At 44.1% G+C, this 25,612-nt stretch overlaps 1 protein-coding gene across 1 annotated transcript in view; it reads right to left on the bottom strand.

Moving 5' to 3' along the window:
• LRRIQ3 (leucine rich repeats and IQ motif containing 3) overlaps positions 1–25,612 on the bottom strand; it is a 252,627-nt gene that overhangs the window by 148,838 nt on the left and 78,177 nt on the right. The window lies entirely within an intron of this gene.

Raw genomic sequence — 25,612 nt, 5'->3', positions numbered from 1 at the left:
TTTTGAACGAAACACAGAACGTTCTGGGTGTTTATGCAGCACAGAGACCCTAACTAAGATATAAAAAAATGGTCATCAGAGAAAAGTGAAAACAATTGGATATTAGCAAAAGGATTCCTCGTACATTATCTTCCCACGTTTGTGGTTATTTCATGCATTCATTAAATATACATGGCACACTCAGAGAAGTGGATGAATGTGCATGCAGTTTTGCATCAAACAACATTTTGATGTACAGTAATGAGGAGAACAGCTACACCGTATTGTAACTGAGATTTATAATAATTAAAAGTATTATGAAGCACATATTTAAATCATTAATTGCAATTTAAATGTTAACGTATTGGTTACATTTTATTTCTTAGTATTTAAAAATACATCATTTTGATGATGGCACTTTTATTCCATTAGTTGTACGGGTGTGTTCTGTAGTTCGCAAGACATTCGCTTGTGAATACAGCAAAGAACTGAGTTCTCTGAACGGGCGACAGATGATAGTTCAAAGTAAGACGTGGTTGCGAGCCAGTGCCAATGATGTTTTATGACACAAAACACAAATGAGGAGATGTTTAAAGTGTATTGACCACAGAGCTCTTGAAGAGGTGGCAGAGATGTTCCCAAAGAAGTTAAACAGTGCGAGTGAACAGAGTTGCTTGCCATGGCACCGGCCACATAATTCTTGATTTCACCATGGCCAGGGTATATATTCTGTCTACCAAACAGCTCATGTTCAAAGTTGTTACAAGACCATAAAATCGTGGGGAACCACTCCCAACTCTCAATGAAGTTTATCAAACCTTTTTTTTTTTTAACAGTTGGATTAAGGAAATCAGAGTGCTTTTAAGAAATTAAACGTTTTCACTTCTGAAATCCAAAAACAGACATGATGGTCCAGCATGATTTCTATGCCACCATGAATGTCTTTGCAGATTATCATATAATGTCACAATTTTCAACTTCCCTAATATAAATTCAATAGGCAGGTCATTTTGCGACCCCTACTCTGAAACGTTAATTTATGAACTACTAGTACATTGGTCGACTGTCAAAATAATTAAGTGCTAGCTAAAAGCTGGTACACAAATTTTGACCATTTTTTCAACCTCATTTTTAGTACATATGGCTCTGAATGTGCAGACGGCAGCATTCACAGTAAAGAAATACCTGAAACATAGCGGGGATCTTAAAGTATAGCATCAAGTTATTCTTAGTCTCCCAGGGTTGGATACCACCAACATGTGGGACTTGTGGACCATCTCCCATGGTGTAAATAGGTACCAATGTTTGCTTATTCCACTTCCATCATGGTACTTTTCTTAGAGGTGCTTGATCCATAAAATAAGGAGACCAAATCAGGTGAACACTTTCCATTCTTACACATAGGTGGAAATCATGACACATTATAAATCTTGTGCAAAACAAAAATGAATTTAAATCATGAATTAGACTTTCTACTAGACTACACATCACGCTATGGTTGGTCCCTCCTCACCTCTACCAATCAGAATCTTCAGTTTCGAGACATGTAAGTGAGTTTACCACATACTGACCATCCTTGTCATTCTTTGGAGTAGAGTTTTTACATTCACGTTTGGCCCAATGACGATCATGCTACAGTGAAAGACCACCCTTCTGTTGATCCGTTGAAATTATGGCTTTACAATCACTTGAACAAATTAGTCATCAGGACAGTTTTCCGAAATAAACTTTGCTATACTATTCAGTTCACTTTTCACTGATAGTTCAAACTACTTCAAACAAGTTCCCGAGCAATAAATGTGCTTCTAGTCAGCTCTCATTTGTGGGTCATACAAAACGAGGTGGAAGCACAGCATCAGTCTTCCAACCTACAGAGGCCAGCACATCTATTTCTCTACACCAACTACTGTTTGTAGCCACCTACTTGTGTCTACCATGCTTAGAGGTTATTGCATCATTGTTAAACATAGTTTGTCCTAGCTAACCAAAGGTATTAATACGCTATGAATCCTGATTATAACAAATTCACTTAAATAGTTTTGGAGATCTGTGTTTTCCAAATGTGATGGACACCAGTCATGTTCTATGATATAAAAAGCCAATTGATCTGGTTACCAGTGATAGATATTTGCTGCCTACCTATATGGACAGACTAGTAGTAATAATAGTAATGATAATAATAATCATAATAATAATAATAACTTTGTCGCTGATCTCTGGTGCATTCACATTACCAAGGCATTCTAAACAGACTTTATCTTTATGGACCACTATGCAGTTATTTGTTCAGGCTTCCCTATAGAGAGCACCTACATGTCTAAAAACAACCCATCTACAAGCAAAATAATGTGCTTTATCTCAGCCACAACTGTTATGTCCTACATGCCTAACCCCCTGGCCACACCTAACCTACTACACTACACCTCACCTGCAATATCTAAATTACCATACCAAAGCAACCATATTGACAATGGCTAATCTACCTTACCTCCTATGCTACCTACATACCACATAAACTACTATACCTACCTCCAACACCTACCCTATCATACCTATTTCCTATTGTACAATACCTAACAAACCTACACACAATAACTAACTTCTATACCTACATAACTACCAATACAATACTTTACCTGCTTTACCTCACCTACTGTACATACAATAAAAAACCTATTATATCTTTAACACCCACCATGCCTAACCAATCAAACTAACAAAGCTAGCATTTCAAATTAACGTAGCTAACCTATCACATGTACTGCCCATTCAAACCAAACTACCTACCACACCTACATACCTGCCATACCTAGTTCATTAGCCACACCGAACCTCACATTTCTACATACATAGTTGCCTAATATATTTAAGATATTTTACCTAACCTATCATGCCTACCATAACTTCTATATCTACTGTACATACCTACTAAATCTAAAACATCACACCTAATGTAGCTACCATAGTTATCTATCATACCAGTCATACCTAGCTACCATTCCTCCAATGCCATACTTCCCATGACATACTTACTTACCATAACATAGCTACCAAAACATATCTACCTGCCTAGCAAACCTACATTTCCATACGTTCCTAGCCAACTGCCATAAATAACCTACCAACCACACCCAACATACCGCACTAAACCTACCATGTGTAATTTACCCTGCCCTATGTCCACCTCTGCAGTGCATATATCGTACTCCTAAGGTAGCAGTTTTGTGAAAAAGGAACAAGGTGTGATTATGGGATCTCTAGTAGCGGCCTATGGCACTGCAGCCTGCATTGGGAAGATGCCAGTCTCAGCTTCTGAAGACATGCAAAAGCAAAAGCTATTGTTTCTTCAATAATGATAAAGTGAAGATATCTTATCTTACCTACAGCTCCCTCGGAAAAAGTACTCAGGACTGCAAGTGGCAGGAAATCCACAGATACCGTTTTTATAATTAAGGTCACCTCAGGAGCTAATTTGATTTGTTGCTGCCTGTCAATTCGCTATTGTTCGAATAGGCACCACGTATAAAGGCCATTTTTACAGGTTCGGTTTTTTTCAGCAATTGATGTGTGCCATGTGTATGGTTTCTTCATGCATAATAGCAATTTATGTCTTCTGATGCAGACCTGAGTGATGTACTTTGAAAAAGAGCTGATTCTCGCGGCATCAATAGCATGTGGCAAAAAGTACATTTCCCATGTCCTCAAGTGATATGTTTTTCTTCCCAAATCGCTGACTATTTTAAAATGTGCAAAACCTTAGTAATATTAAAGAAAATGTTCAGGAACGGCAAGAGGTGACTGGTGATCTAATGTTTTCTAAAGCTAACAATTCTCAAATGAAAATGTTTTTTACTACAAAGCAGTTTTCAAAGTTCAGAATGAGTGTTCGGTGTCAATACATATGCGGTGTAAAGTCGTGCCACTATCGTGTCCTCTCGGAATACAAAACAGGCCTTAAAAACGTGCAAATTCAGACACCAATGAAAACTGAAAGAAAAATGTAACGGCCCGCAGACATGTATTGGAGAAACAGAAAACAGAACAATGTCAAGACTGGGTTCATGAGACAGTAAAAGAATAGAGTTGTGATTTTAAGAGAGCCGCGGAAGCAGATGCTAAACTACTAAAATGGCTAAGGTTATAAGTAGTTCCTAGTTTCTGAGTGAAAGAAACTGGATGAAAATGTCGCATGAATGTATTAAAGAAGCAAGATTTAGAGAAACAAAGTAACGAAAGGGCTTCATTGGAATGGCGAATAAAGGGGTCAATGTTAGAAAATGCATTTTGCAAACATATAGTAAGCCTGATTTTGAACCGAGCGGAATGCTACAATTTTAAAAAGAAAAACAATTATTATAAACCTGACTATTTTAGAAAAAAACTTGAAGAATTCAAATAATTACTGCTTAAACCAAATCTGGGAATATGCCTTATAAAACATGGTTCAGGAGAAGCCTCATTACCGTGTAATGCTTGGCAGAAATGTGGATGACTTGTCAGTCAGGACAAAATCTATTTATCTTGCTCAGAACGACAACGCAAAGGTGCAGGTTTTTCAAGATTCAAATTTGCTGGTAATTGGAGCTACAGAATATAATGAGCCATTTAATAGAAAGGTCAAACCAGGCAAATGTTTTAGAAGCTGCTGCAGATGTAGGTTATTGGAAAACAATCGATCTGATTTGGTGTCTTAAATTTAAAGGAACACTACAATGTTGGATGAAAACGTGCATTGTGGCTGCCACCAACAGACAGGCTGGCTACAAGCTAGTTAAAAGAGAGGTACAATTCAAGTGTTGATGTTAGGCCTGTCAGACTTAGGGTGGTCTTTGCAAGCTCCTCCACTTATTCTGACCTACTTTTTGCTGGTATTAGGACTCAGTGCAATTCACCACTGCTCACCAGTGCTAAAGTGCTTGTGCTCTTACCTCTAAACATGGTAATATTGGCAATCCCAAATTGGCACACTTAATTTACTTATATGTTCCTAGTAAAATGCAGTACATGTCTCCAGGACTTGTAAATTAAACTCTACTAGGAGGCCTCCAGCACTGATTGTGCCACCCACTTAAGTAGCCCTTTAAACATGTCTCAGGCCTGCCATTGTAAAGTCTGTGTGCACATTTTAACTGCCTGGCCCAAACCTTCCTTTTTAATATATATAAGTTATCCCTAGAGTGGGGCCCTGAACAACTCAAAGGGAAGGATGCACTGTAGGTAAAAAGTGGGGCATGTACTTTTGGGTTTTACATATCCTGGTAGTGAAAAGCTCTTAAATTCGTTTTTCACTACTTAAAGCCCTATATTTCCCATTGGATAACATTGGAGTTGCCTGATTAAATTTTATATGTGCAATTTCCAAATGGAATGAGATGACTTCTTCAAGTTTGGGGTCTTTGGAATTAAAATTTAAAATCCTAACTTATGGTAAAGCTGGATTTTAAATTGTAACTCTGAAAATGCCGCTTTTCGAACGTCCTGCCTTATCTATTTAGTGCCTGAAGCCTGTCTATGGTCACATGATTGGTTGGTAACTGGGCTTTGTGTATTCCTCCCCGACAGCCACAGACAATGGAAACTTAGTTGTGACTTGATGGGGCATCTCAGCCAGGATACAAGGGAGGAGCTGGACACAGCCTCACATGCACCTGAAATGGCTGTGTTCTGTTCACACACAAAGGGCCAAATGACCCTGCATTGTCACTCCAGCCAGCTTGCAGCCAGGACAGGGGAGGCAGGTAATTCTTTGTACTTCAAAGACACAGTCTAGAAGATTCTCCCACGTTCCAGAACCAGGGTTTAAAAGATGGACTTTGTTGCTTGCTGGAGGAGGGAGGTCATACCTCCAAAGGAGCCGCAAGTACCCACTGCCCACCAACTCCGCACTAAAGCGTGCCCCGGCTCTCCCACAGTGCTGGAATCTGTTGTTTGCTGGAGGAGGGGGGTCAGAAAATGCCACATGTAGTACCTGGAACAGCACTTTCTGTACCATAATCCATAGCACCTAGAGGTACTGCAATGAGCTGTGAGGGGGCTCTCCTGCAGTGCAGGATGCGAATAGGACATGCATGGGATGTGCCCGGGGGATGACCCGACCATGGACAGGCCAGTCTGTGCTCGTTAGAGCCCGGAAAAGGCTGGGCTACGTCTCTTTCATCTGGAATAGGACAGCTAGTGTGACATTTCTATTTCCTATTCTTGCTGATCGACCAGCTGTGCTGGCCTAATGGGGAAACGGAAGCCCCAGGAAGCGGTCTCGATTACAACTCCATCCCTGCCAAAACCATCAAGGGATTTTTGCAGAAAGCGGTCAGTGTAACTGGCAAAGAAATCGAACTAGCGGAGCACAGCTTGTCATTCCACTTGCCCCCCCCACCACCACCACCACCACCACTGTCATTTCCTCCCTGCTCGTCACCCTGCTTGCCTCCGGACCCAACGTCATTGCATCCCACTGCTGACAGCACTATTCGGACATGCCAGGATTTGATAAGTGTGTGAGTCTATTCTACCTGCGTCCATGCCAAGTACAGAGCCAACAAAGGAGGTTGGAAGCCCTACCCCACAGTTGCAGACCAGCAGCAAGCCTACTGGTGAGACTGCTAGGGTTCCCCCCATAAATAGGAAGAGGTCTGATCTTCTAACTAGGTCTAAGAAGTAGCGCATTGTAGGCCCTTCAGAAGATAATATTTTCTACGCTGGGTTTAAGGATTTACTTTTGGAGTCCATTAGGGACTTGTATAATAGTCTTATTGAGACCATGGTAAGTAATTTGGAGCCTATCTCCAAGTGCTTGGTGTCTACTGATGCCGAGCTGTGTAAGATCAACCCCCCATTCCCCCAAAGAATCATGAGTAATCAACCATGGCCCCTGGACTAATGCCCCCTTTCCCAAAGGTCGTGCGGATGCCTCCAAGATCAGAGCCTGCGCTGGTCCTTTCTGCACCCACTACCATTATGTGCCCAGCTAATATAACTGACACCAGGGGGAAGCATGTCACACAATATACTGACACTGGTCATCGCATTAGGATGAAGGATTTTTCACATGGAAGTGGACCCAAGCATTTATTTCTCCCCTCAGGATGTACACCGTATGTTATCTTTCTGGAGGGTGTTCCCCCCTCTGGATGCAGGCATCCCACAGGATGGGGACAGCATAAGGTTTAGGGCAGCTCACTGTTGCAGGAAGAACTCAAATTGGCCAACAGACCTAGCGGATGATATCATATTGGCTCTCAGAGTGGAGACAAGGTGACTGCAACGTGGTCAACTTCAGAGACCCAGGCCTGGTGAAATCCCTTTTGCAGTGGGTGAACTATGTATCAACCTTATCCAGTTTTTAGGTGCGCTCCGCACTCTTTTGCCTGATTCAACGCCACTGCCCATCCGCAAATGCTCTTCGCCCTTATCTGGCCTGGGGGCAGTACTGATCCCCGATGATAATATAGAGTCTAGAAGCCTGGAGTTATCAAAGGTCGAAAAGGCTCCTAATCCTATTTGTACTTGAATGGTACTTGCTGAGCAAGGGGCTGAGGTTCACAAACCACAGCAGATACTTAATAAGCAGATGGGTCTTTCTATAATTTCCTGGAACTTGGCTGGGATTTCTCCCAAACTAATTGGTCTTCCTTTATAAGGAAGCATGATGTTGGTTTATTCCAAGAGACGTCGGTGGTGGAGAAAGTGTTTATAAATGGCTATGTTTCATACAATGTGGAGGTGAATCTCGCAATAAAATTGGGGTGGCCGGTTGAGGGGGTTGCTGGTTTTGGTCAAAAATAATATTGCATGGTCAGACATAGCACTGGCAACAGATTCTCACAACTTAATGGGGCTTCTGCTGAAGTTCCCCTTTGGACTGGTTATTGCTCTGCCTAATGTTTATTCCATCTCAATAATGCTTGTAACGAATCACCTGTCTTGGCCATGCTCGACAAATACATTGAAAGGTATCAGTCTCTAGAAAAAACAGCAGCTGTGGGATATTTCAAAATATCTTTTAACCAATTGTCATCTCTCAGTGCATTAATTGAGCAGGAGGAAGAGCAATAGGAAATACCCTGCCTACATGACAAACACCAACACCACTTTTCCAGCACAGTCCTTCAACTTGCATAAATAGTGGAGGGCCAAGGATGTAGAGAAATAAATGGGCAAACGCGCTCCGATAAGGAAAGAACATTTATATTTAAAAGGGGCAGTGTGCATGTCTCTGCTAACTAGAGACCCAATTTTCAATAGGAGTCAAGGGTGTCTGGAGTCTTGAATAATGGCCCAGACAGCTGCCAAGAAGAAGATGGGGAAGGGGTGCAGGAAACCAGCCTCTCAAGTTCCTACTATCGAGGTTGACAGGGCACCTGAGGAGGATGTCTTGGATACAACCGGGAGGACACTGACAACTTTGGTGACATGCTAGAGCTTGCTGGTTGGAAAGTTAAGGGTGGGCCCACCAGGGAGGAATTTTACAAGGCACAGAGAGAGTGCTCCATTCTAGAATGCTTGAAAGGGCAAGCTGAGGCTGCAGGTGACACCTCTACAGTTCACCTGATCCATTAGGATAATGACCGTCTACATAGCAAGACTAAGGGCCTGATTTGAAGTTTGGCGGATGGGGTTACTCTGCAAAAACATGACAGAAGTTTTGTCCGCTGTATTACAATCACATTAAATCCTATAGAAATTGCAATATGGCAGGTGGGATTTCCTTCACGTTTGTCACTGAGTAACCCATCCACCAAACTCTAAATAGGGCTCTAAGGCACCTGACTCTGAGGCAGCATATGTGCTGGTGGTCCCTCAGTGTTACATGACCTTCCTACAGGGTTTGGCTCATGATTTATCCCAGGTAGGACATCTGGAGCAGACAAGACCTTCACCAGACTTGATGCCCACTCCTATTGGCCCTGAATGAAGATGGCCTCAGATGCATTCTGTAGGTCCTGTACCACCTGCCAGGCCAGTGGGAAGTCAGGGGAAAAAGCCAAAGGCTCCCCTGACCTCATGACCTGTCATTGGCACTCCCTTTGAGATGGTGGGCATCAATATTATTGGTCCCTTGAATCCCAAGACAGCATTAGGCAACAGGCTCCTCCTGATTATGGTGGACCATGCCACTCGCTACCCAGGGGCTCTCGGGTTGGTAACTGCACTTGTGGTGTGCCTTCCCTTGCCTACAGGGAGATACCATAGGGTTAAGCCCCATCAAACTCTTCTATGGCCACCCTGTTAGGGGACCTCTGATTTAGTGAAGGAGGGGTGAGAACAAGCACCTCAGGATGTGGTCAGCTACATGCAGGCCCTTAGCATCCAGATGCATTGCTTCTGGAAAAAAGCAAAAAGCAACTGTGAGGCCTCTCAGGTGGTTATGAAGCTCTGCTATGACCAAAAAGCCACTCTGGTAGAGTTTCAACCTGACCAGAAGATGTGGGTTATGCAGCCTATGGAGCACAGTGCTCTCCAGACTCGATGGACAGCCACATATGAGGTAAGGTAGAGGAAGGGGTAGTCCAGCTACTTGGTGGATCTCCAGACCCCTAGAAACCCCTTAAGGGTGGTCCATGTGAACAGCCTCAAACCACACTTTGAGAGTTGCGAAATGAGAATGCTCCTGGCAACAAGTGGGGAAGTGGAAGAGAAGAGCGAGCCTCTCCCTGACCTGTCTGCCCAGCAACATGATCGGTTTGTGGAGGGCATCAACCTCTCTTACACACTGACTCCATAACAGCAGAGCAACTGCCACCAGTTGTTAGGGCAATTCGCATCCCTATTCTCCCTCACCCCTGGACTCAACCACCTGCGTGTCAAGCCACTAACACTGGAGATAGTCCACCTGCTAAAAATAAAATGGACAGGTTATCGACAAGGTGATGGCCGGTATCAAGGAGAAGGTCGCCAAGATGCTGGCATTAGAGGTTACTGGGCCCTCCAATAGTCCCTGGTCCAGCCCTATGGTGCTGGTACCCATGCCTACCCCACCGGGCGCCACTCCAGAACTTAGATTCTGCATGGACTACCAGGGCCTCAATTTCATCGCAAAGATTGGTGCACACCCCAACCCTCCAGCAGATAAGCTTCAAGACAGCATGGGTGTGACCAAATCCCTCAGTACTTTTCATTTAACATCTGGGTATTAGCAAACGTTTCTAACTGAGGTGGCAAAGGAGAGGTGTGCATTTGCAACCCCAGATGGCCACTTCATTCTCGAGGGATGGTATTTGGTTTTAAGAAATGCCCCAGACACTTTTCAGAGGTTGGTTAACAGGATCCTGGGTGGGAAGGAGGCATTCTATACTGCCTACCAAGACAACATATCTGTCTACAGTTCGAGCTGGGAGGAGCATGTGTACAAACTCCGAGAGGTGCTTCAGGCCCAGCAACAGGTGGGCCTGACTAGCAAGGCCAGTAAGCGCTAGAAAAGGCAGGGGTCTGTGGCTTATCTGGGCCACAGAGTGAATAGGGGCAAGTTGTAGCCCCTCCAGGCCCACATTGAGATTATCCTTGTTGGAAATGGCCCTTTTTGCAGGATCACACCCAGACTTTTTGCCTTCATCCTCCATTTTTACTAACTAGTGCTAAAGTGCATGTGCTCTCTGCTTAAAGCATGGTAACACTTGTGTGTCCAAAACTGGAATATTTAATTTACTTTTAAGTCCCTAGTAAAGTGAACCAAATGTGCCCAGGGCCTGTAAATGCTAAATGCTATTAGCGGGCCTGCAGCACTGATTGTGCCACCCACTGCAGTAGCCTTTCAAACATGTCTCAGGACTGCCATTACAGGGCCTGTGTGTGCAGTTTTAAACTGTCATTCCACCTCGCAAGTACACCCACTTGCCAGGCCTACCCCTTCTGTTTTATTACATATAAGTCACACCTAAGGTGGGCCCTAGTTTGCCCCAAGGGCAGGGTGCCGTGTATTTAAAAGTCTGGACATGTACTTTTAGGTTTAACATGTCCTGTTAGTGAAAAACTGCCAAGTTTGTTTTTTATTACTGCAAGGCCTATCTCACCCATAGGGTAACATTGGGATTGCCTTAAAACAACTTTTAAGTGTTATTTCCAATTGAGACAAGATTCAAACCTGGAGTTTGGTGTCTCCATACTCAAAATTTTAAATCACAACTTTAGGTTAAGCCAGATTTTAAATTGTCAGTCTGAAAATACCACTTTCAAAAATTGTCATGTTCTTACTTTAACTATTCTTATCCTTTCCCTGTCTGTCACGCCTGGGGTTGGTGACAGCTGGGCTTTGTGCATTCCCTCTAGATAGGTAATGGGTGCTTAGGTGTAATGTAATGGGCCTTAATGGGACATTAACTGGCTCGATGGAGGGGAGGGGGGGACAGAGCTCAACACTGTCTGACTTACACCTGAATAGGTCTGTGCCTCTCCCAACACAAAAGGTTCCACAACCCCCTTTAAACTGCCTAGAGCCAGGGAAGCAAGGGCAGTGACCGTGTGGTCTTCAAAGGCCTCTTTTGAAGCCCCCCCCCATTTCAAAGGCACATTTAGGTATACATACTGTACCCCAAACCATACCAATTCAGAACTCTACTGGAACCAAGAACACATAGCCAGGAAGAAGGACTGCAGTGCTGCCAGGAGGGACTGCCACTCTGCAACTGCATTGCTGTGTTAGCCTACTGTTTGTTGTGTGCTGTGCTGTAGGAGGGACTGCCACTTTGCTACCTGCTATGCTGTGCTGGCCTGCTGCCTGCTGCTTCTTGCCTACAATGAGAAGGGCTGGACCTGTTCTCTACATCCTTGATCCCAAGATTTTACAAGGGGTTGTTGGCTTGCCTCCTGCTCTCCTGCAGTCTCAGGGACATCAAAGAGTGCCTTCAACTCTTCTGGTGCTGCTGGACTCTGCAATCTGTGAGTCCCACACCTGCCTGAGGTACCACTCTCCAGTCCTGGGCTTCAGAACTGGGCTCTGCAGCTGATTTTGGCAAAAACGGATGCATTGCCTCGAGTGCTGGAGAAACTCCTATGCATCTGTCCCTCAACGACGATGCAGTGGCTGTTCGACGTCAACGGGTGCATAGCCTGCGCAGCCTGACAACAACATTCTGTGTGGCTCGATGGTGACAAACTGCATTCATGTCAGTGGAGTGTGACGATCATGCAGTTACGAGACTGTGGAAAATACCAACGCATTGAGCCCTCAACTCTTTCAGTGGAGCTTGTGTAGGTTCGGTAGCTGGCCAACCCTCCACTGTGGTTGGTTCTGGACTTTGGATTTGGGCCAGTCCCTTGTGACCTCAAATAACCTTTGGACCAATAGTGATTTCTAATCACTATTGCACATTTAATCTTTAAAAATTAATATATCAAATTCTACTCATTGTAGTTTTGGTCTTGCTTTACTCAGATAAATATTATCAATTTTCTAAAGTGGAGTGGAATCTTTTTGTGGTTTCTTTCACTGGGTTATTGTAATTAAGTGCTGCACAAATACTTTACACATTGCCTCTAAAGTTAAACCTGACTGCTCTGTGCCAAGCTACAAGAGGGTACGCACAGGTTAATTCAGGGTGTGTATCTGACTTATTCTGACTAGGATTGGAGTCCCTACTTGAACAGGGTGCATACCTCTGGCAACTATAGATCCAATTTCTAACAATCATGACCTGGCAACCCCTAAAACAGACAGAAGTGAGGGCCTTCCTAGGCCTCAAGGGATACTATAGGAGGCTGGTTAAGGGATATGGCACCATTGTTGCCCTTCAACAAAGTTGATTTCAAAAGAGTAGCCGAGATGGGTGACCTAGACAGAGGCCTGCCGGAAAGGCTTTGATACCCTCAAGGAGGCCATGTGTACAGCACCCGTATTGAAGGCTCCTGACTTCTCTAAGGAGTTCCTAGTGCAGACATACACATCAGAACAAGGATGGTCTTACCACAGTTAAATGAGTACTGCCTAGACCAACCAGTAGCCGTCATTAGCAGGAGGTTAACTTCCACAGGAACAGAGTGGAGCGCGATTGAAAGGGAGGCCTTTGCTGTGATCTGGGCACTGAGGAAGTTGAGACCATAGATGTTTGGACTCACCTCTGAGTTAAGACAGACCACAGGCCATTCAGACGGCTTATGCAGATGAGGAATGAAAATCCCAAACTGTGTGAGACAGTCCATATCTCTACAGGGAATTTACTTTATGGTGGAACACTGTCCAGAGTCAGACCACAACAATACTGATTGTCTCTCCAGGTTCTTCCGCCTTAGTGAAGAGAACTCCCAAAGGGTTGGGTAGTTCTCTCCACTTTCAGCTGGGGGGACACGTGTTAGACCTGTCAGCCTTGGGGTGATCTTTCCCCCAACTTTTTACCTTCCGCGTCTATTTTTTCTGACCTTGTCATTTTGGCTGATCCCCAATTGTCCCTAATAAAGTGCACTACATAGGCCCAGGGCCTGTAATTTAAATGCTATTAGTGGGCATTTAACAATGATTGTGCCACCCATTTACCTAGCCCTTTAAACATGTCTCAGGCCTGCCATTGCAGAGCCTTTATGTGCAGTTTTAAACTGCCATTTCGACCTGGCAGAATAAACTTTTGCCAGGCCCAAACCTTCCTTTTTTATACATTTAAGTCCCCAATAGGGTAGGCCCTGGACAGCTCAGAGGACAGGGGGCAGGATCCTCAGTTTGAGAACGGTAAGGAGTGGAGAACTTGTTGGTTAACTCGCACTTCTTCTACATGGCCTTCATGTACCCTCACGTGAAATGGGTACCACGGTCTGACACCACTTCCTTGTGGAATCCCATATTTGTAAATATCCCCATAAGAAGCATTGCTACTGCAGTTGCAGTCACTGTTCGCTGAAGGATAGCCTCTGAGTATCAGGTGACGTCCTCCACCAAGACATTCATGAACCTGTTGCCTATGGCTGACTTGGACTCCAGAGGCTCAACAATGTTGATGCCCACACTTTTAGCGGGGGTGCCAACAATTGGGAAAGGCTGCAGGGGAGCCTTGCACTTTTCACCTGACTTGTCACTGGCCTGGCAGCTAGGACAGGACCTGTAGAAAGCATCTGAGGCTCTCTGCATTTGAGGACAATAAAAGAGGGTGACAAGCATGTGTTCTGCTCCAAGTGACCTGCAAGGGGTAAATCATGAGCCAGCTCTAGTAGGAAGAACCTGTAGCACTGGGGGACCTTAGGCTCACTAAACTCCCAATTAATCAGGTGATCACCAGAGGTGTCACCCTCTGCCTAGGCCTCGGCCTGCTGTTGTAGGCCCTCAAGAGTAAACTCCATCTCCACCTTCGTGGGACCTTTTCTTGCTTCCAGTTGGCCAGCTCAGGTAGGTTCCACAGGGTAGCAACATATTTCCCCTTAGGCTCAGGGATATCCCCCTTAGGTTCAGCCTGCTCCAGACAGTGGGAGTTTCAGGAGTGAGTTTCTCATGCCCCTTGCCCTTCGTCTTTTTAGCATGCACCTGGGCCACTCTTCTAGGCTCAATTCCCTCCCAACTACCCTCTCGGGCGGCCATGAACAATGTAGTAAGGCACACCGAGTCAGGTAACCCTAATATCTTCAAGTGGAACCTAAGCTCTATCTATTTCCAGATGTTGTGCTCTAGGTCATTGCCAAGCAGGCAAACCACAGGCATGGATGGACTCACAGCTACTCTCAAGGAACTGAGACCCTCCACTCAAATGGAACCAGAGCCACTGGATAGTGACTCTCATGGGTGTCAGTTGCAACACCAAGGTGGAATGCAGCTCTGAGGTCACCAAGTGATATTTGGCAGCTGTCATAATGGCTCCAGTATCTCTGGGAGCCGCCACCCTTTGCCCATTGATGATGACCTTTAGAAATTGGGTATTGAGTTGGCAGAGGTATGCACTCTGTCCAAGTAGGGACCACTATCTTAGCCCCGAAAAGCATAAAGCACCAATCTGGGTTATCGGGTCATGGCAGACCAAGTCAAAGTCAAAAATTAATGTGGACCATGATAGAGCACAGGTCAGTTACGGTCCCAGATTAGTCCAGCTGAAAGTTTACCATCTCAGTTTTTTTTTGTGCCAAGAGTTCTGTTCGCGTTGGACAGGGTCACAAGGAAAGCATTGTGGGCCACAGTTGGTGTGGGGGCAAAGAGCATGCCAGGAGACACAGACAGGTGGGTTAGAGCTTTGTTTTGGTGGTTCCCCTTGGATGTCAATGCTGCTGTGTGAAGAGACGGGCTGGTGCGGCTTGTGCTTAATTCTGGTGTGACCGTTTCTGGTCATGAAGAGGTTAAAAACTTGATTTAAAGTCCACGAGAGCCACACCAAAGGTCTAGGACCTGAGAGGCACCACTTAGGGGTCAGGAACCTGCTGAAGAAGGGTTCAGGAGATGTTGCGGAGCATTTGATGTCCCTGAGGCTCAGATCATTAGGCCTGCATGCTAGCCCTTTGAGTCACTCTGAGTTTCTGGGTTCACGATGAAGCTGCAGATCCAGTTCTTCTTTTCCAGACAAGAGGTCAGCCCAGCAGGGCATTCATTTAGAGCAGAAGTTCAGCAGAGTGACATTTCTTGTAATAAGGCAGAAGCCTTTCTTCCTGGCAGAGTTTACACCGGTCTAGAACTGTACACAAGAGTTGGTGTCTAAAGTCATTGTTTTATACACAGTGGTTCTTATGAAGTGGGAGAAGTTTCTAGAGGCATGCCTTTGAAGTGTGCAGATGCCATGTCTTCCTGCCAGACTAACTACAGGGGGTATTCAGCCCTTTGTGTGGAGACTGGGCACAGCCTATTCAAGAGTAGGTGGTGCTGGGTCCAGCTCCTCCCTCCCATCTTGTCAGAGATGGCCCATCCAGTCACACCTAAGCTCCCGTTGTATGTGACTTTCTAAGAGGAATACACAAAGCCAACTGTCACTCACACCCAGTCATGTGACCCAGAGATAGGCCACAGGCAACAAATGGTTAAGGCAAGAAAATACAACTTTCTAAAAGTGGCCTTTTCAGGATTGCAATTTAAAATCTGACTCAACCGTGAAATAGAATTTTAAATTCCAGAGAGCGCAAACATGAACTGATTATCTATTACCATTCTGAAATTACACTTATAAAATGTAATAAGGTAGCTTCAATGTTATTCTGTGAGAGAGATACACCTAGTAGTGAAAAATGAATTTGAGTTTTCACTGCCACAACAGGTAAAACTTACAGGTATATGTCCTACATTTTAAATACATTGTATCAAATTTACTATTTGGTCTGGGGGAGTCTCTTCATTAGTCCTGGTTCCTGGTGGTGCCTGTGCTGGCTGTTCTATCCGGTTCCAGATGCCATGGGGCATTTGTGTTGATGCCTGGCTCGTGGGTATTCATGTTTTGTCCTCATCTGAGATTCTGTTCTTGGTCCTGTTTCAGGCCTTCCTTCATCCCTTGGTGGGTGGAGGGGTGGCTCTTGTTTTCCCCACCCCTGGTGTTCCTCACTGCGGTTTCTGGTCAGTGTGGTCATGGGCCTGGTTGTGGGCCCTCCGGATCAGTGGCTGGTGGGTTCTCTTGTTGTGGGCTTGATCTTCCACCTGCTGTCAACTGAAGACATTTCAGTTGTTCCTCTTTCACTTTTGTCTCTCTGGGCCCTAGTTGTTTGGGGTGCTCCTCCCTGTCTGGCAGTTCACCTGTGAAGGGAGTTCCGTCCTCTCTGGCCTTCAGATGTGTGGGCTGTGGGGTCACGCTCCACTGGTTCTGTTGTGTGCCTTTTGAACTCCCCTCTGCCTTGGTTGTCCCTGTGTTTTGGGTGTTGTACCCTTGGGGGTTTTAGTGCTGGTGTAGTCTTGGCTATTGGGACTCTTGTGGCTTTCCCATCATGGCAACTATGTCTGCTTCCAAAACAGATGGTGTGGGTGACAGTTGTTCTGGTAGCAGGTGTCTGGCTGGTCATCTCCTGTGTCTCTGGTGCTTACCACTGGAAGTCGTTTTGGGCCTGTGGACTAGGATGCATTGGTTCTTCCTTAGGTGTTGGGGTTTCTCCTTGTTGTCTCAGTTGATTCTTTGCCTTTCTACTATTCAAGGATTGCGTGCTTCAGTGTTGGTGTTCTTTTCCCCTTGGGGTGCTGTGATGGTCGTCTGGGATTTTGTCTCCTGGATATTTCTGGGGTCCTGTCCCACAGGTGGGGGGTTATGCCATCCTAGCTGCCTTGTGCTGGTGGGGCATGCCTGTGTTCTGCTAACCTATCTGCAGTTTGGTCTGTCTTCCCTTCTTGGGGTCCTGGAGCGGTCAGCTGTGTCATGGCTGCCTCCTGGGCCAGGGCACTAGGGGGCTTCTTTGCAGGGATTCTGCGGGGCTGTCTCTTGGGCGGTTCAGTCCTCCTTTTTGTCTCCATCTCGGGTGGGCCTTTTCAGTACTGGTGTCTGTGCTGTAATTTGTTTGACTATGACATTTGCTTGTGTTGTGTATTCATTACAGTTGTCCTGGTCTGCTTTTTTGCTTAAGCATATCTCATTATGTGGTTCATCACAGTGAGAGGGATGAAGGGGTAATGCTGCGATTACTTACTGGTAATAGCATTACTCTGAGTCCTTCTCTTGCAGTGATGAATCAAGTCCTCTCGCCCGCCCTATTGACCAGTCCATTTGTGTGTTATTTGGCCTTTGTACAGAACAGAAACTGAGCAGGGGTGAGCTTCTTTTATTCATTGGGAAGGGACTGTGAATGGAAGCACAGGGGTCTCACTATGTGATTCATCACCGTAAGAGGAAAACTCAGAGTAATGCTATTATCGGTATGTAATCACAGCATTCCCAGTAATAAGCTGCGTCTGGTGCTGCTTTCTAGGCAGTTCATTATGATTTTTTGTCAATTCCAAAATGTAGTAAATCAGGCCTCGTTCAAGGGTTTCTATTAAAGACTGCACATTTTCTATTAGATTTACTCCAGTCATGAACGCCTCAAATTTGTGTTCAACTAATTAACACAGGCAACCGAGCAATGTAATCCCAGCACCAGTGGAAAGGAATCAGAGATTAAGAAAGTGCTACAATGCCATTTTAATGGTAGCTGGAGCCTTACAAATGCTCTTGACATACAATTCCTTTGACACTTCTAGAAACAAATACTAAATTATGTGAGTACATAAATCAAAAACGCATGCACTCCACAAAGCCACACACGAACATATGTTGCCCTTGGCTAAAGAAGCAGCCTAGAATCAGTGAGAAGAACCCATATGGTGCCTGCAGATGGTGACACTCCATGAGGTTACTTAAAAAAACAGCTATATTTTCAGTATTGTCCTGTTATGAAGAGTTCAACTATAAAAATATATCTTAAAACACTTCTTCACATACAGCAAGCATCAGCGAATTAAACTATGTGACTCTTGTGTTTATACTTTTACTTTCTGCTACTTCGATTTTTAAAGATGGAATAAATAAAAGGTCTAGAAACTTCGAACAGAAAGATGTTGTCCCAAAGTAAGTCATGTTTCACGGGACTATCTGAAGCTTGAGAGTAACCATTCAAGGAGTTGGTTTGAAAAGCCAACTATGATCAGTAAATTGTACTTAAAATGGATGACAGCGTCTGGCATGTGGCCATCTGAGAAAAGAGGCCAGAGAGTACATTTCATGTAACTACCTTTTAGAAGGGTAACAAGGCTACATATTATTATTACTGTTGTGATCTCTTGTAATGAATGGAAACCCATCAAAATGTATTTTAAATATAAGACCCAAAATAGCAAATACCCATGCCTGCATGGGCTATCACATCTGCACTAGGTTCTCTCTCGTTTTTCTATTATGTGCACTAAATCTAAGGGGTACATTATGGGATAAAGTACCCCCTGCTGTACATTATAAGGATATTGTAAGTCACTGAGTAGTTCCATGACCATATAGAGAAACGAGGCTGAGTGAAGGCCTAGTTCCTTTATAAAGGATAAGGAACTCCCAGGTGAACTTGCAACATCTTTATTATGTACTCCAGGGAGTACTTTATTCCTTATAATACTTGATCACGCCATCACCTTTCCCAAAAACCACTTAAATTCTTGGTGTGTAGCTCTTTCAGCAACATTAAAACATCTAAAAAGCTGTTAGGTATTTATTGAAAAAAGATTTTAGAATTGTTTTAATACAAGTCAGTTTTTTTAGGTGTAGTATCTGGGAATGTATAGAAACATGCAGAAAGATTCGAACTTTTCTATCAGTACCTTATGAGTGCACAAAATAAACATGTTGCTATCAATTTCCCCTTTCCATTTATCATGGTACAGCTAGATTAATAGAGCAGAAAAATGAAAGCAATGTTTTGTTTTCCTTCTTGAAACAGCTATTTTAATTATGCTCCATGTCCACCTGCCTTTCCCCTGGCTGCTGGTTCTGGCAGCAGGCATTGTGACGTCAGAGCTCAACATTAATAAGTTATAACAGTTGAGTTATGTTGTAAATACTGTTTAATTTGTGCAGTGTGTTTAAATATGTCACCAATCTGCTTAATCATCAATGGAAAACATTTCTATTGGTAGTTGCTCAGAAAACATACTAACTACAGTCTACTCTTGCATGGTGCATTATGGCCATATGCCTGCTGCCTCCGCAGAAAAGAAGGTGGGGAAGGAGGTCTTCCACACACATTTCATTGATGTTAAATGAAAGAAAGAACATTCTTGGCACACTGGAAAGGTCTGCATTTAATAACTGATGAAGAACCACCTGTGACATACAATTTCCAATAGCCAAACCAAGGTACAGAGGGGAGGTGAAGATGTGAAAAAGGAGAACTAACATGGGTTGAACCTCACTGCCTAAGAACATCTCACCCACATAATGAGCAGGATCTCTTAGAGCACTGCAGCCCATAAAAGAGTGGAAATAGCACCTCTGTTAAATATAAATAGTAGAGCTTACATATAGACATGCTTATTTGCTAGGCTAGCCATGATGCACCTAAACGTAATGGTAGCGTCTGTCTGTTTTACTCATATACTTTTGATTTCTTTGCAGCAAAAGATTCCCTGTAAATACTGAAGTGACGAGCCCGCAAATTAATAGGCAGATCAGAGCCGAGTCAAGGGTCAGCCTTGACTCTAAGAGAGGTAGCACGAGCTCAGCCAACAACATATTTATCAGGTAAACATCCTGTATGACAAAGAATCTGCAAAATTCATCGACGTGTATTTCTTTACCACATGGAGGTGTTTCACTTTAGGACTTTCGATTGTATCATTGCATTGAGTGGCATCATTTCTAAACAGCAGCTTAGAAGCATTCATGCCCCCACCTCCTCATCTTCCTAATACAGTGCCTTTTGAAACATTTGGCAAGTCAGTTTTTGTATGTACGCGTATGTCTATGTGTTAAGCATAGGTTGGTATTATGGACAAACTTGACATTAAAGTCTATCAAACATCCAGGTTTTTGCCATTACACATCCTGGACAGACATATTTCAAGAGGTTTTCAATGCGATGATGAAGGGCAAAAATGGGCTGTTAAACAAGGTAATTAATTAGGATCGTGCAATTTGATCAAGCAAGAAAGGTGGAATTGATTTCAGGGTTTCGGCTTATGCCATTATACATCAGACTTTAAATGCTTCCTCTTTAGTTCTCTGGAGAGCTGCAGGACACTGTGTTAAATAAACACACATTGCAAGGTAAATCAAGTTGAAATAGAAGGGTTGCTAGAAAAGGGTGCTTGAGGTCAAAGGGAGGGCATCAGAAACTACAGATCGCTTCGGCTCGGCCTATTTTTGGTTTGAGGTTTCAAAAGGACCTCGCGGTGAGCCAGAGGCAGCCAAATGATTTGAGCCTTACTAGAGCCTTCAGTGGCTCCTGCTATGCAAATGTACAAGCACAATGATCCTTACTAAATGGGAACACTCTTTTTAGATCAGAACAAGAATACAATCAATTTAAACAACTTGTTACATCTACATATTAAAATGAACTGTAAAAGACTTAGCTTCATGACAAGGCCATCAAATTCTGCTATTGCTGTGGAAAGGCAAAGATGTGAGATAATAGGGTAACCACCAATTTCTCCTCTCCAGAACATTAGACTATTTTCTAGTCAGTACTCTACCTGTCGTTTATGGTGTTGTTTTTGGGAGATCGGGCCAAACTATGATTTCTATGTTCAAGATGGCACGTTGGTCTACTACAAAAAACATGTATGATTGCACACATGCTGCAGCCAAGAACGCTGTGCCCTCAATCCATAAATATCACGGATGAGAAACAAATTTGTAAAATAATTTACTTATTACCACTATTGCTACCTCTCCAGCAAATCTTCATTGTGTGTCTAATAAACATTGGCTGTAATTCCGAAACTAAACAAACATTATTCCACATTTACAGGCCAATCTGCCCCCAACGGGGGCCAAAACCACTAGACACCAGGGAATTTTTATTTATTCATATTTATACATAAGGGGAGCGGCCCCTTGGGCAAGACCTGCTCCCCAGGCGGGCAAAATATTTGTAGGCCTTATCTCCTCCTCCCACCCCCCCGGGGACAGATCGGCCTATTATAATTAGGCGTATCTGCCCCCAGGAGGCAGAAACCTCTAGACACCAGGGATATATATATTTTTTTGTTTACTTAGGCAAGGGTCGCTCTCCTGGGAGACAAATTGTATTTAACCCATTTCTGCCCCCAAGGGGGCAAATCGGCCTATTGTAATTAAGAATTATTATTTTTTTACTTTTTTTTTTTTCTAAATGTGGGGAGCGACCCTTTAGGCAAGGGTCGTTCCCCTGGGGGGCAAATTTATTTTAGGCCATTTCTGCCCCCCTTGGGGGCAGATCGCCTATTTTATTAGGTGCATCTGCCCCCAAAAGGGGGACAAACCACTAGGCCCTAGGGATTTTTTGTTGCGCCAATTTCACGCAAGGGGAGCGACCCCTTAGGCAAAGATCATTCCCCTGGGAGGCAAATTTATTTTATGCCATTTCTGCCACCCATGGGGGCAGATCGGCCTATTCTTATTAGGCCGATCCGCCCCCAAGGGGGGCAGAAACCACTAGGTCCTAGGGATTTTTTTTTTTTGCCAATTTCACGCAAGTGTTGTTCCCCTTTATTTTAAGTCATTTCTGCTCCCATTGGGGCAGATCGGCCTATTTCTATTAGGCCAATCTGCCCCAAGGGGCAGGGGCAGAAACCACTTAGGCATCAGGGATTGGTGTGTGTGTATGTGTGTGTTTTGTTTGGGGGGCAGCCACTTGAGCAAGGGTCGTTCCCCATGGGGGCACATTACTGTTGGCCAAAAAAAACAAAAAGAAAGCCCACTAGAGACGAGGGAAGATTTTTTTTTTTCTTCAAAATAACAGGGTGGGGGTATGGCCATACCCCCACCCCAAATAAATGGGGCCAAAGTTGTTCTGCCCACCAATGGGAAGATGGGGCAATTACCCCCGATCCACAACCCGGGGGGGGGGGGGAGAAAGTCTACTACTACTAGATGCCAGGGAATTGAAAACAAACAAAAAATAGTGGGGGGTGGCTACCAACCAGTATGGGCCTGGTTATTTCCCCACCCCAACTGAAGTGGGTAACAGTCTTTCAGCTCTCCCCGCACACTAAAACATCCTTTCCCACGGCAAGCAAGAGGACATTTGATTATTTTGGGTTTTGGTTTTACATTTGGGCCATGAGAGCTTGGTTAATTCTCAAAATCGCCCGACTTGAAATGGTGAGGGCTGCGCTTTTTGGACTTTGGGATGCTGCCAGGTAGAAAAATCCACAAGACCTAAACACATCTGAAAACTAAACATCTGGGTGATTCCAGCGTGGTGTGCTTCACATGCACCCCGCATCATTCTCATACCCACAATGCCCTCCAACATTGCTGGAAATCACACATTTTCCCACATTTTTGTGATGGAACCTTGCAGAATCAGCAGGAATCCACAAAATTCCTACCACCCAGCACTGTCTCATTTGTACAGATACAAATTCTGCACTTGTCAGCCTAAAAAAGTTTTTTTTCAAAGTGCCCTATTGGACCTGCTTTGGTTCCCCCTCAATTTCAACACTTTTTTGGCACTTCCCTGTTACAGGCACTTGGCCCGCCTACACAAGTGAGGTATCATTTTTACCAGGAGACTGAGGGGAACGTTGGGTGGTAGGAAATATGTCCCAGTGCGGTGATCCCACACAGAAATGTGGGAAAATTTGATTTCTTTAGCTAAATTTGAGGTCTGCTGAGGATTCTGTGTAAGAAAACATTGGGGGATCCACATAAGTCACACCTCCCTGGATTTCCTCGGGTGTCTAGTTTTCAGAAATGTTTGGGTTTGGTAGGTTTCCCTATATGGCTGCTGAGCCCAGGACCTAAAACGCAGGTCCTCACCCCCGCAAAAACAGGTAGTTTAGTATTTGATAATTTTGATGTGTCCACATAGTGTTTTGGGCATTTCTTTTCATGGGTACTAGGCCTACTCACACAAGTTGGAGGGGAATTTGTGGCTCCTCCCAGTTTCCAGAACTTTCTGTCACCGAAATGTGTGGAAAAAGTGTTTCTTTGGAAAAATGTGAAGGGTTGCAAGGATTCCGGGTAACTGAATCTGGTGAGAGCCCCACAAGTCAACCCATCTTGGATTCCCCTAGGTGTCTAGTTTTAAAAAATGCACAGGTTTGTTAGGTTTCCCTAGGTGCCGGCTGAGCTAGAGGCCAAAATCCACAGCTTGGCACTTTGCAAAAAACAGCTCTGTTTTCTTTGGGAAAATATGATGTGTCCACGTTGGGCTTTGGGGCCTTTCCTGTCCCGGGTGCTAGGCCTACCCACACAAGTGAGGTACCATTTTTATCGGGAGTCTTGGGGGAATGCTGGGTGGAAGGAAATGTGTGGCTCCTCTTAGATTCCAGAACTTTCTGTCACCAAATTGTGAGGAAAAAGTGGTTTTTGGGCCCTATTTTGAGGTTTGGAAAGGATTCTGGGTAACAGAACCTGGTGAGAGCCCCAAAAGTCACCCCATATTGGATTACCCTAGGTGTCTAGTTTAAAAAAATGAACAGGTTTGGTAGGTTTTCCCAGGTGCCGGCTGACCTGGAGGTCAAAATCCACAGCTAGGCACTTTCCAAAAAACATGTCCGTTTTCTTTGGGAAAATGCTGCATTTCCTCTCGTGGGCATTAGGCCTAACCAGTGAGGTACCATTTGTATCGAGAGACTTAGGGGAACACAGAATAGTAGAACAAGTGTTGTTCTCTACCTTTTTTTCCTTCCAAATGTAAGACAGTGTGTAAAAAAGACATCTATTTGAGAAATGCCCTGTAATTCACATGCTAGTATGGGGAACCTAGAATTCAGAGATGTGCAAATAATCACTGCTTCTCAGCACCTTATCTTGTGCCCACTCTGGAAATACAAAGGTTTTCTTGATAGCTATTTTTCACTCTTTATATTTCACCAAATGAATTGCTGTATACCCTGTATAGAATGAAAACCTATTACAAGGTGCATCTCATTTATTCTCTCTGGGTACCTAGGGTTCTTGATGAACCTACAAGCCCTACATATCCCCGCAACCAGAAGAGTCTATCAGATGTAACAGTATATGCTTTCAAAAATCTGACATCGCAGGAAAAAGTTACAGAGTAAAGCGTGGAGAAAAATTGCAGTTTTTTTCACCTCAATTTCAATTTTCTTTATTTCAGCTGTTATCTTATGTAGGAAAACCTTGTAGGATCTACACAAATTACCCCCTTGCTGAATTCGGAAGTTTGTCTACTTTTCAGAAATGTTTAGCTTTCTGGGTTCCAGTACTGGTTTCACACCCATTTCTGTCACTAACTGGAAGGAGGCTGAAAGCAGAAAAAATAGTAAAAATGGGGTATGTCCCAGTAAAATGCCAAAATTGTGTTGAAAAATTGGGTTTTCTGATTCAAGTCTGCCTGTTCCTTAAAGCTGGGAAGATTGTGATTTTAGCGCCACAAACCCTTTGTTGATGCCATTTTTAGGGGGAAAAAAAAACACAAGCCTACTTCTGCAGCCCTTTTTCCCATTTTTTTTTTTTTTTTTAAACGACATTTTTGCTGTATTTTGGCTAATTGTTTAGTCTCCTTCAGGGGAACCCACACACTCTGGGTACCTGTAGAGTCCCTAGGATGTTGGAAAAAAAAGGTTGCAGACTTTGGCATGGGTAGCTTATGTGGACAAAACGTTATGAGGGCCTAAGCGCGAACTGCCCCAAATAGCCAAAAAACAGGCCTGACACCTAAGGGGGGAAAAGGCCTGGCAGCAAAGGGGTTAATCCAGTATTGAAAGCTTGCAGATTATATGCACATACAGTACTTGGTGGTTTACAACAGTGATACATGGATTATTATCACGTGGCACACCATCTCTCACAATTGGTATAATTTCTCCTGTGCAAAGTGCCCCCTCAATCCTAAAACTTGCAATAAAAGTTGCTTGAACAACTGGTATTAGTCACCTGCAACATTACAAAGAGCAGTCTTCGCCCTCAGTCTATCTGCAGGTTTTGCTGTTAACCTCCATGCTATCTCATCCATAAAATATAGTCCTGCCATGGTATTTATTGGAGATTACGGAGTTGTTATTTGGGACAGAATGTCTATCACCTGTGATCTACCTTTCCCCCCCACTGCTCACCAAACTCTTCTACATGATATGTCTTACATATATAATCTCAGCAATGGCACACGTATATGGCTGGAAATGGCTCTG

This window comes from Pleurodeles waltl, chromosome 4_2 (genome assembly GCF_031143425.1).
Source record: "Pleurodeles waltl isolate 20211129_DDA chromosome 4_2, aPleWal1.hap1.20221129, whole genome shotgun sequence".
NCBI lineage: Eukaryota > Metazoa > Chordata > Amphibia > Caudata > Salamandridae > Pleurodeles > Pleurodeles waltl.
The sequence above is the reverse complement of the archived record's forward strand: the minus strand, read 5'-3'. Positions and strand labels throughout refer to the sequence as shown.